The sequence below is a fragment of the Stegostoma tigrinum genome, chromosome 13 (assembly GCF_030684315.1).
Source record: "Stegostoma tigrinum isolate sSteTig4 chromosome 13, sSteTig4.hap1, whole genome shotgun sequence".
In the NCBI taxonomy this organism is placed as follows: Eukaryota; Metazoa; Chordata; class Chondrichthyes; order Orectolobiformes; family Stegostomatidae; genus Stegostoma; species Stegostoma tigrinum.
In genome coordinates, this window is record NC_081366.1 from 77,604,587 (window position 1) to 77,617,526 (window position 12,940).

The window sequence follows — 12,940 nt, forward strand, 5'->3', positions numbered from 1 at the left end:
GAGGGGGATCCTCTTGGGGCGGTTGTGGCGGGGGCGGGGTGTGAGGGATGTGTCGCGGGAAATGCGGGAGACGCGGTCAAGGGCGTTCTCGATCACCGTGGGGGGAAAGTTGCGGTCCTTAAAGAACTTGGACATCTGGGATGTGCGGGAGTGGAATGTCTTGTCGCTGCACCACACAACCAGCCCAGCTCTTCCCCCCCACCCACTGCATCCCACGACAAGACATTCCACTCCCGCACATCCCAGATGTCCAAGTTCTTTAAGGACCGCAACTTTCCCCCCACGGTGATCGAGAACGCCCTTGACCGCGTCTCCCGCATTTCCCGCGACACATCCCTCACACCCCGCCCCCGCCACAACCGCCCCAAGAGGATCCCCCTCGTTCTCACACACCACCCTACCAACCTCCGGATACAACGCATTATCCTCCGACACTTCCGCCATTTACAATCCGACCCCACCACCCAAGACATTTTTCCATCCCCTCCCCTGTCTGCTTTCCGGAGAGACCACTCTCTCCGTGACTCCCTTGTTCGCTCCACACTGCCCTCCAACCCCACCACACCCGGCACCTTCCCCTGCAACCGCAGGAAATGCTACACTTGTCCCCACACCTCCTCCCTCACCCCCATCCCAGGCCCCAAGATGACATTCCACATCAAGCAGAGGTTCACCTGCACATCTGCCAATGTGGTATACTGCATCCACTGTACCCGGTGCGGCTTCCTCTACATTGGGGAAACCAAGCGGAGGCTTGGGGACCGCTTTGCAGAACACCTCCGCTCAGTTCGCAAAAAACAACTGCACCTCCCAGTCGCAAACCATTTCCACTCCCCCTCCCATTCTCTAGATGACATGTCCATCATGGGCCTCCTGCACTGCCACAATGATGCCACCCGAAGGTTGCAGGAACAGCAACTCATATTCCGCCTGGGAACCCTGCAGCCATATCGTATCAATGTGGACTTCACCAGTTTCAAAATCTCCCCTTCCCCTACTGCATCCCTCAACCAGCCCAGTTCATCCCCTCCCCCCACTGCACCACACAACCAGCCCAGCTCTTCCCCCCCACCCACTGCATCCCAAAACCAGTCCAACCTGTCTCTGCCTCCCTAACCGGTTCTTCCTCTCACCCATCCCTTCCTCCCACCCCAAGCCGCACCCCCCGCTACCTACTAACCTCATCCCACCTCCTTGACCTGTCCGTCTTCCCTGGACTGACCTATCCCCTCCCTACCTCCCCACCTACACTCTCTCCACCTATCTTCTTTACTCTCCATCTTCGGTCCGCCTCCCCCTCTCTCCCTATTTATTCCAGTTCCCTCCCCCCATCCCCCTCTCTGATGAAGGGTCTAGGCCCGAAACGTCAGCTTTTGTGCTCCTGAGATGCTGCTTGGCCTGCTGTGTTCGTCCAGCCTCACATTTTATTATCTACACCTTGTTATCTCGGATTCCGAGCACTGGCAGTCCCTACTATCTCACACAAAGACAATGTCTGATAAACAGTGTACCGTATCATGCTGTCTCCTCTAATTAGCACAAATAGCAACTGTGGTTATATCACCAATGAGGATAATATCACCATTATGTTAGTGGGCTCCTAATCCAGTAGGCTAATCACCCAGAATATGTGGGTTCAGACCCTACCTCAACAATTTGAGAATTTGTAGTCAGTTTCTTTAAAATCTGGTAATAAAACAAAAAGGAAGCTTTAAGTCTTTAATCCAGATCTATGTCAGATTGTTTAGTGTGCAACTGGTTTGTATATTCCTTTTGAAGGAAGGAGACCAGCTCCCCCTTACCCAGTCAAACATGCATGTGACTCCATCCCATGTTCATTGAGACGAATGTTCTTGGCATTTGGCTGTATCAACACAGACAGTCACAGAGGTATAGAGGTACACTGCACTGAAACTGACCCTGTGGTCCAACTCGTCCCATGCTGACCAGATATTCTACATAAATCTAGACCCATTTGCTAGCATTTGGCCCATATCTCTTTAATCCCTTCCTATTCATATACCCATCCAGATGCCTTTTAAATGTTGTAATTGTACCAGCCTGGACCACTTCTTCTGGCACCTCATTTCACACACGCACCCTCTGTGTGAAACAGTTGCCCCTTAGGTCCCTTTGAAATATTTCCACTCTCACCTTAAACTTATGCCCCTCTAGTTTTGGACTAACCCAGCCTTGGGAACGAGACCTTGGCTGTTCACCCTATCCTTGCCCCTCATGATTTTATAAACCTCTATAAGGTCACCCTGTCAGCCTCCGATACTGCAGGGAAAATAGCCCCAGACTATACAGCCTCTCCCTGTAGCTAGAACCCTCCAACCCTGGCAACACCCTTGTAAATGAGCCATTGCTAACCACCTCACGGTAACTAGCAGCCAGCAACTAAATTCCAACCATGTTAGCAACACCACATGACAAGAAAGAATTTTTTAAACATCAGGCATGTCGCGAATGGTGCCCCCTGGCTGTGCCCAGGTCTCCAGGGCATACTTTTGCAAACAGATGCATATTGTCACTGGAAGGGGTTAATGACAAAATCCCTGGTAGTTGCCCTCATCTGTTTGTCTGTTACAGGTTCTCGTAACTCCTGTAGTCTCCTTGTCCTTGGCTTCTTGCCACCAAGGGTCTCACTAATAGCTGTCTAAGGTGTCCTCTTTGTACAGAGACTAAAAGACAGTTCGTTCTGTGAAGCTTTGCTCATACAAGGGGAAATAATTACTTTTAACTGAACCACAGCCTCTGTTCGCCTTTACTTCCCTGCAAAGTCCAACCACTAAACCCTACATAATGCTTTCTTTCAGCACACTACCAGCCTTTCGATTATAATTAATTGCTGGAGGCAAAAGTAATGAATGTTAATTGACGATCGGGACAATGGATGATATAAAGCCAGCATGTTAGGTATTAATTAAATACCTGGGAATTAAGGGGAGGTGGACAGAGGGAGCCAGCAAGATTGTAATCCTTCTTGGTCACTCAGACAATCCCTCTCCTGCCAGGTTCACATGGGATTGCTGAGCCCAAATAGGGAAGAACAGCAGGGGAGGGCTTTTCAAGGGAATCATAGCATTTTGTTCAGAAGAATGGGGGGGAGGGGGGCAAGAAAAACATTAAAGAAGACAGATTTCAGAATGAGCCAAATTAAGATCGGATCAACAGATACCAGTGTTTGCAATGACTTGGAATAATAAATTCTGCGATTGTAGATTAGCAGTGATTTTCGAGACTAGGAGTCAAATTCCAGCTGACTCTGCAATTGTTGATATCTCCTTTTAATCCTCACGATTTGTAGATTTTTGGAATGTGCAAACTTTGAACTGGTGCACACTTGCCAGAAACCAGTATTTGCATGCACTCGACAGAAGAGGATTCTGGTGATTATGACTAACTGATTCTAAGAAGTGTCTGACTTCATATTGGTCTTAGCAGCTCATCCAGAAACACAACAAGTTAACACAACAAAGAGCTGGGCCCATCAGGACATTATGGGAAAGAATGATCTAACCTTGCTAACTAGTCTACCATGTGGAGCATTGTTGCCTTGCCGAAGTTCATACAGACAATATCTCTACTCTGCCTTCATCAAACTTCTTTGTCACCTCTTCAAAAACTCAATCAGGTTAGTGAGACATGACTCCCCACATCATGTTGGCTATTCCTAATCTGTCCTTGCATTTTCCAAAAATATGCAAATCCTAATCCTCAGAGTCTCCTCCAACAACTTACCCATCACTGACATCAGACTCACTGATATATAGTTCCCTGGCTTTTCCTTACCATCTATCTTAAACAGTGGCATCACATTAGCCAACCTCCAGCCGTCTGGCACCCCATCTGTGGCTATCAATGATACAAATATCTCAGCAAGGGGCCCAGCAATCACATTCCCAGCTTCCCACAAAGTTCTGGGATACACCTGATCAGATCTTGTTGATTTATCTACCCCTATACGTTTCAAGACCTCCAGCACCTCCTCCTCTGCAGAATGCACTCTCCTCAAGATATCACTATTATTTTCCCAAGTTCCCAAGCTTCTAATTCCTTCTCCACAGCAAATAGTGATGCAAAGTATTCATTTAGTATCTCACCCATCTCCTGTGGTTCCACGCATACACAGTTTTGTTGATCTCTCCTTAGTTACTCTTTTGTTCTTAATGTATTTGTAGAATCTCCTTAACCCTGTTTGAGGGTTGTGGTAGAAGACTATTTGTGTGACAGTGTCTAGTAGTGTACCTAAGGGATCAGTGCTGGGTAAGGGTGAGGAACGCCCTGCCTGCCAATGTAGTTAACTCAACCACATTAGGGGCATTTAAACAGTCCTTGGATAAGCAGATGGATGCTGATGGGATAGTGTAGGGGGAGGGGCTTAGATTAGTTCACAGGTCGGTGCAACATCGAGGGCCGAAGGGCCTGTTCTGCGCTGTATTGTTCTATATTCTATGTTCCCTTACTGTTTATGATATTCATAAATGATGTAGCTGAGAACGTGCGAGAAATGAGAAGTAAGTTTGCAGGTGACACAAAGATGGGTAGCATTGTTGACAGTGGGGAGGAAGGTCTTAGGTTACATCAGGATATGGACAGATTGGTCAAGTGGGCAGATCAATGGCTGATGGTATTCAATCCTGATAAATACGAGGTGATGCACTTTGGAAGAAGTAACAAGCCAAGCACCCAATGAATGGTGGGACATTAAGAAGCTCAGGGGAACAGAGGGATCTTGGGCGGATTGTTCACACAGCCCTGACGTGGCAGGGCAGGTTAGTAGGGGAGTTAAAATGACTTAAGGGATGGTTGTCTTTCTCAGTCAAGGCATAGATTATAAGAGCAGGGAGGTTATGTTGGAAATATGCAGAACTTTGGTAACGCCACAGCTGGAGCACTGTGTGTAGTTCTGATCTCCCCACTACAGGGAGGATGCGATTACACTGGAGAAGGTGCAGAGGAGATTCACCAGAATGTTGCCTGGGATGGAGCATTTCAGCAATGAAGAGCGATTGGATAATCTTGGATAACAAAGTGTGGAGCTGGATGAACCAAGCAGCATCTTTTTTGTTGTTTCCTTTAGAGCAGAGAAGATTGAGAGGGGATGTCACAAAGACATATAAAGTTGTGAACAGCATGGTCAGGGTGGATGAAAAGTATCTCTTCTCTTTGGCTGAAGAGTCAGGTACAGGGAAGCACATTTTTAAATTGAAAGGTGGAAGGTTGAGAGGGAATTTGAGGAACCTTTGGTTCGAGGGTGTCTGGAATGCTCTGCTTCCTTAAACTGTAACCTTAAACATTAAAAAAGTACTCAGATGTCATAGCATTCAAAGCTCTGTGGTTAGAATACGGGAAATGGGACTAATGTAGGTAGTGGTGTACTTTTGAAGGTACCAACTGGATGGGCTGAAGGGCCTCTTCTGTACTGTATGATTCTTTGATGATTCTATACATGTTCCCCTGCAAGGCACATACCATCCTGACGTGGAACTATATTGTCATTCCTGCAGTGTTGCTGTTTCAAAATTGTGGAGCTCAATTACCGAGAGCATTTTTTGGTATACTCACATCTCAAGGACTGCAGTTGGTTCAAGAATGGATCTCACCACCAGATTCTTAGAGATATTTAAGGACGAGCAATAAGTTCTGCTTTAGCCAGTGTGAATTTTTTTTAAAAAGGTGGATGGGTGTATTTTGCTGGTGCGAGCTGGTTGCGAGAGAGCCTTAGATTTGCCTTTGTTTGGTAGTGGGTCCATTTTCTCATATGGCTCAGAGAAGGAGTTGACATTGACCTTAAGCCTGGTTTCTGACTGAGGACACACATAAACGTCATCTTCATACTGAAAATCTATGACTGAAGTTGGAATAATTTTGCTTTGGACTGAGGCGTGTCTAAGTTCAACATTTTCCCCTCAGGTCATCTCCACATTTCAGAGACAGTCTGAAGTTTTACTTATTGACTGCAAGGAGTTTGCTACCGATCGTACAGAATGGTGATAACATATCCATCAGACTTTGTCTCCCCCTCTCATAAAAATGATGATGCAAAGCAGTGGGAGCAAAGGAAAGAAATGCTCTTCTCTTGGTCTTTCTATGTTGTGGGATATTCTATCCTGTGTGCTCAAAGATATGCAGATCAAGAACTGTCCTGCTCAGTCAGATGGAGACCCAATGCATAAAGTCGCAACATTGAGCAAACACTATTTTTGAATTTATTCAGACTCATTGATGAGGGTGTTGCTGGCTCGGTCAGCATTTATTGCCCAGTGGGCAGTTAAGAATCAATCACATTGCAGTGGACCCGGAATCATATATTCACCAGACTAGGTAGGGGTGGTAGTTTCTTTCTCTAAAGGGCATTAGTGAACCAGATGGGATTTCCCAACAAGGGACTCATGGTCATCCTTTGATTTTTAATTGCAGATCTTTATCAAATTCAAATTCCCCCCTCTGCTGTGGCAGGATTGAAACCCAGGCCCCCAGAACATTAGAGATAATGGGAACTGCAGATGCTGGAGAATCTGAGATCACAAAGTGTGGAGCTGGATGAACACAGCAGGCCAAGCAGCATCTCAGGAGCACAAAAGCTGACGTTTCGGGCCTAGACCCTTCATCAGAAAAGGGCCCACACTTTGTTATCCCCAGAACATTACCTGGGTCACTAGATTAACAGGCTAGTGATAATCCTACTAGATTGTCAGCATTGAAGGACAGCCAAGGGCGACCATAATCAAGGTATAAAACAGAAGTTGTTGGAAAAGCTCAGCAGGTCTGGCAGCATCTGTGAAGAAAATAATCAGAGTTAACGTTTCTGGTCCGGTGACCCTTCGTCAGAGCAGGTACATTGAATTGGATGAAATATGCCATCTGGGATACTTATATAGAATATGGTTGTTTGCAATGCAATTGGGATAAATGGACTCCCATTCCTCAGACGACATGTCCATCCTGGGTCTCCTGCAGTGCCACAATGATGCCACCCGAAGGTTGCAGGAACAGCAACTCATATTCCGCTTGGGAACCCTGCAGCCCAATAGTATCAATGTGGACTTCACCAGCTTCAAAATCTCCCCTTCCCCCACTGCATCCCAAAACCAGCCCAGTTCGTCCCCTCCCCCCACTGCACCACACAACCAGCCCAGCTCTTCCCCTCCACCCACTGCACCCCAAAACCAGCCCAGTTCATCCCCGCATCCCTAACCTGTTCTTCCTCTCACCTATCCCCTCCTGCCACCTCAAGTCGCACCTCCATTTCCCACCTCATCCCGCCTCCTTGACCTGTCCATCTTCCCTGGACTGACCTATCCCCTCCCTACCTCCCCACCTATACTCTCCTCTCCATCTATCTTCTCCTCTATCCATCTTCCATCCGCCTCCCCCTCTCTCCCTATTTATTTCAGAACCCTCACCCCATCCCCCTCTCTGATGAAGGGTCTAGGCCCGAAACATCAGCTTTTGTGCTCCTGAGATGCTGTTTGGCCTGCTGTGTTCATCCAGCTCCACACTTTGTTATCTCGGATTTATATGAAATGCATTTGTTTGTATGCGCTTGCATGAGACTCATTTGAGGTGTAATCACTTGAGATACATACAGACTTTGGTTATATGGCATGGAACTCAAAGCTTATTGAGAAAAGAAAATTAAAGCTGAGTAGGTAAAACTGTATCCAAAGAATCTAAATAAAATAAGAGATATGAAAATAAATGTATAGCAAAGAAGAGCAGAAGTAATAAAAATAAAGGAAAAGGAACTTGTAGAAGGGACAAGAAGGGCAAAATAAGAGGCAGGAGAAGACACCAAGAAAAGGAAATGAATAAATAGCTTGAATTAGGTGAAAAAACTTTTGTATTCTTGAACTCAAGGTGTAAATTGCTTGTAAAGTTGTGTACTTTTATGAGATGCTCTGCTTTGATACCTGTTTAGTGGAATATTGTTGAATCTCTCATTATAACCGACCTCATTAGTTAAAAATTGAATTTCAGTACAGCATGTCCTCCTACCCACTGAGTGATTAAAGAAACTTCAAACAGCAGCCAGTTTTCACACCTTTAATCTGAGGCTTGAGAAATGTGATAATTTTGCTGTAATGAGAATAGATTGTATCTGAATGTGTCATTGACTCACACAGAGACACTACTGCAATGTTCCCAATTGTAGCTCTGCTGTGATTTCACCTCACATTAACATTTAAAGCTAATCTGGAAAAGGAAGCAGTTTGGTTTTATTATGAATGCAATAAAATCAAATGAAACTGCATCTTAAATGCTTATTAGAGTTGACTGCAACAAACATGTTGTTTCAGTTTGAGGTTGATAAGAGGTTAATGTTTTGAAAATAATTTATTTTTGTCTTTCCCATAAAAGCTCACCCTCTAATACTGGTATTTTGAGAAGGATGTGGAAGCTGTGAGAACTGTAACTATTAAGATATGGGCTTCATAACAAGACAGTCTAATCATCCCTCACATTATTGCTGAATTCACCCACCAAAGTCCAGAAACCTAGCTGGACCAGCCACATTCATTTTATTTCATCACTTCACTCACAAGAGATTGGGTAGCATGTAACCTTCCCTCTGTCTCCTCAGTGCCTGTTCACCTCCGATAGGTCCAAGTCAAGAGTGTGTCTAAATATGCATTGTTTCTTGTACAACTCCAAGACCACTGGAGAAGCGTGACATATTCATGACAGAGTAGCCCATATCACCATCACCTTTAGCATTCATGCTCTCCATGATCAGGGCATAATAACAGCAGTTCATGCCATCTACAAGAGGCACAACAGAAACTCACCCCAGGTTGTTTTCACAGTACTTTCTAAAACTGAGATCTTTGCCACTTGCAGAGAAACAAGGGTAGCAGGTGCATAGCAACACCTGCAAGCTTCCGTCCAAGCCAGAGAGCATCTTGGCTTGGAACTATTTGCTGTTACTTCGCTGTCACTGGGTCAAAATCCCAGAACTCTGTTAACAGCAATTGTGTAAGTGACCCGCGCTGGTTTAAAAGGATATCTACTATCAAATTCTCAGGACAATTAGGAATCAATACTGGCCTTGCCAACAATAACTCCAGGAACAAATTAAAAAGGAAAGAAAAAGAAATGGCTTAAGCAAGGAGAAGCTAGAATAGTAGGGAGTCTTGCTGTGAAATAGGTGAAGATTGTTGGCTCTGATAATCTCACACTGGAACTGCTAAAGTAGGAAATGTGGAATGGGAGAGCTTTTTGACTATAGTGTGCTGCTCCTGAAAAGCACTAAGATCATAGGGTCATAGAATGCACACAATGTGGAAGCAGGCCATTCAGTCAATCGAGTCTACACTGATCTTCCAAAGAGTATCCCATCCAAATCCAGCCTCCCTACCTTATCCCCGTAACCCTGCATTTCCCATGGCCAATCCACCTAACCCATGTCCATGGCATGTGCCTAGCAACATAAAAAAAAGCCAACCAGCACCAAGTGTGGAACATTACAATTAGAAACACCAGCAACACCCTTAGCTTGGATCTGCCATTTGCCAGTAGGTTTATTGCACTTGCTTTAATGGAATGTAGCTTTACCAAGAGAATGCACATTCACGTTATTAAGTAGCAAAGTCTTTAATAGTTGGATTTGCAAAGTGTTAAACAGGGATGGGAGTTGTGTCTGCAGGCACCTACTGACCAAAGGAAACCAGTCTACAATCTACAGACAATAAAGTGTGGGGCTGGATGAACACAGCAGGCCAAGCAGCATCTCAGGATCACAAAAGCTGATGTTTTGGGCTTACACCCTTCATCAGAGAGGGGGATGGGGAGAGGGAACTGGAATAAATAGGGAGAGGGGGGAGGCGGACCGAAGATGGATAGAGAAGATAGGTGGAGAGGAGAGTATAGGTGGGGAGGTAGGGAAGGGATAGGTCAGTCCAGGGAAGACGGACAGGTCAAGGAGGTGGGATGAGGTTAGTAGGTAGGAGATGGAGGTGCGGCTTGAGGTGGGAGGAAGGGATGGATGAGAGGAAGAACAAGTTAGGGAGGCAGAGACAGGTTGGGTTGGTTTTGGGATGCAGTGGGGGAGGGGATGAGCTGGGCTGGTTTTGGGATGTGGTGGGGGAAGGGGAGATTTTGAAGCTGGTGAAGGCCACATTGATACTATTGGGCTGCAGGGTTCCCAAGCGGAATATGAGTTGCTGTTCCTGCAACCTTTGGGTGGCATCATTGTGGCACTGCAGGAGGCTCAATCTACAGACAGGCAGGGAAGAAAGTGCCTAGATTCAAAAAGACTTAAGTAACAACGTTATGCGTCTGGCATAAACATTACTAATAATTTTATGGTAAAACCGATTCACACTGTTAAAAACAACATATTGACAACAGAAATACTAAACTGAAGAGGCAGGAAAAGACCATTCAGTCCATCAAACTTACTCGACCTAAACATGAAACAAAAACAAAATGTTTATTTCTGATGCAAGGGATATTAATAATGTGGCTCTGCGATTTCTTCTGATAGCTGGACTGTAGGTTATTTACTGTTTATTTTCTCGGCGAGATGGAACAAGTTTGCCGTCCAGGCGTCGGTTTCCGGAAATGATCATTGACCCCTAGCAAATCCTCCTAGAACCAGGTCCCTCGGATTGGCTGCAAGGCCTGTACATTAATCGTCCAGAAGTCGTTTTCGTTGTTCCGCCAGACCTAAAACTAGATCTAATAGATTCTTGTGATCATTCTTGGTTTTACGTAACCAATGACGGATTAGTAAATGTACATCTTGCCGATTGCCTGTTTGTTGCTGGTACCCTTTGAAATGTTACCATTCTGGGATTTATTCCAGATACAGCAGTTGTGTTGTCACTGATGTAGTTAATTTCTTTCACGCTTCCGTCCTCGCTGTTTCTGTTCGAAATCCCATTTTATTTGCAATCCGCCTGTCTTTGTATTTTGTTATTTTCTGTTCTCCCATCTGTACCGTTTTTCCTTTTCATTACTTCTTGACGTCTTCCCTTTATATTTCACGTTTAATTTCACACTTTATTTCTCACCTCCCCTCTTTCTCGCTGTCTTAATTTTTCAGCCATTTGTTTCGGTCTTTCTCGGCTCTTTCTCTTTATTCTCCTCGCTTGGTGCATTTGCTTGTTTTTCCCGTACATTTTGGATTTCTCTTCAACATCTTTTTCTCTCATCAGAGTCCCCTCTCTCCTCCCGTCAGGCTCTGCACTGTTTATTGGGCGACGGATCTCCACACCCCAGCTGAAGTTGTCTTGACCAAGAATGTTTGACCCGCAGGGACATGACAGTCCATCCTGCTTCGGGTGAATCATCATTGAGCTGAGATGTTAACTCTGTTTCTACCACAACGGTTCCTTCCCAGATCTGCTGAGTTTCTCTGACCTCGCCTGTTATCTAACAGGTCTCTCTTTCAAGCTTCCAAAGGGAATGGGAAAGCTGGCCGAATTTTCCTCCCTCTTAGTACTTTTACAGAATTGAAGGCCATTCAGATCATCCTGCCTGCGTACTAGTTCTGAGGAAGTTCTGGGGGTCACCGGACCCGAAACGTTAACTCTGTTTCCTCCTCCACAGAGGCGCTGCCAGACCTGCTGAGCTTTTCCAGCAACTTCTGCTTTTGTTTTCCGCCTGCGTACTAGCTCTCTTTACTAATCAGTAAAGTTAGATCGCGTGGATTCGGGGAGAGCTTGCCAATTGGATCCAAAATTGGCTTAATGGTAGGAGACAGAGCGAGTTGATGGAGTGTATTTTGGACAGAAGGCCTGCAACCAGAAGTGTTCCACAGGATTGGTGCTGGATCCATTTTTATTTGTCAGTTATGTAAATGATTTCAATGACAATATAGGAGGCATGGTCAGTAAGTTTGCAGATGGTGGTATAGTGGGCAGAGACGAAGGTCATCTAAGATTGCAAAGAGATCTTGATCAATTGGGTTAATGGGCTAAGGAGTGGCTAATGGAGCTTAATTTGGCTATTAAATGTGAGGTCAGAAGTCACAGGACACCGGGTTCTAGTCCAACTGATTTATGTGAAAGCACTGTTCCTTCACTGCTTCCTTCAGCTTTGCCTGAAAAAAAGGAACAGTGCTCAGAAAGCTTGTGATTTCACATGAACCAGTTGCACTGTAACCTGGAGTCTGGCCTTGTCCACCCCAGTACAACACCAGCTCCTCCACATCATCTATAAATGCAAGGTACTGCATTTTGCTAAAAGAAACAAAGACAGGGATTTAGCCAGTTAATGGTAGGGCCCTGGATAGTGTTGTGAACAGAGAGACCCAGGGGTTGAGGTGCATAATTCTTTAAAACTTGCATTACAGGTAGATGGAATGGTTGAGAAAGTGTTTAGCACACTTGCCTTCATTGCTCAGACCTTTGAGGATAGGAGTTGGGAAATCATGTTGAGGTTGTACAGGGCAGTGGTGAGGCCCCTCCTGGAAGACTGTGTGGAGTTCTGGTCACCCAGTTATGTAAAGGATATTATTAAGCTGGAGAGAGTTCAGAAAAGATTTACTAGGATGTCGACCAGACTGGTGGCTTTGAATTGTAAGGAAAGGCTGGCTAGGCAAAGACTTTTTTCACTGCAGCTATAGGAGGTTGAGGGATGACTTTACTGAGGCTTATAAAATCATGTGAGGCAGAGATAAAGTGAATGACAGGGGTCTTTCCCATAGAGTGGGGGAGTTCATAGCTAAAAGGCATATTTTTAAGGGGTGAGGAGAAAGATTTAAAAAGCACGAGAGGCATTTTTTTTACACAGCGAGTGGTTCGTGCGTGGAATTAACTTCCAGAGGAAGTGGTGGATGAAGTTACAGCATTAATAGACTTTTCGATAAGCTCATAAATAGGTATGGTTTGGAGGGATATGAGTCAAATACAGGCAGGTTTGGGAGCACGCTTGATGTAGACACTTGGACCAAAGGGTCTGGTTCCATGCTGTATGACCCTGTGAATCT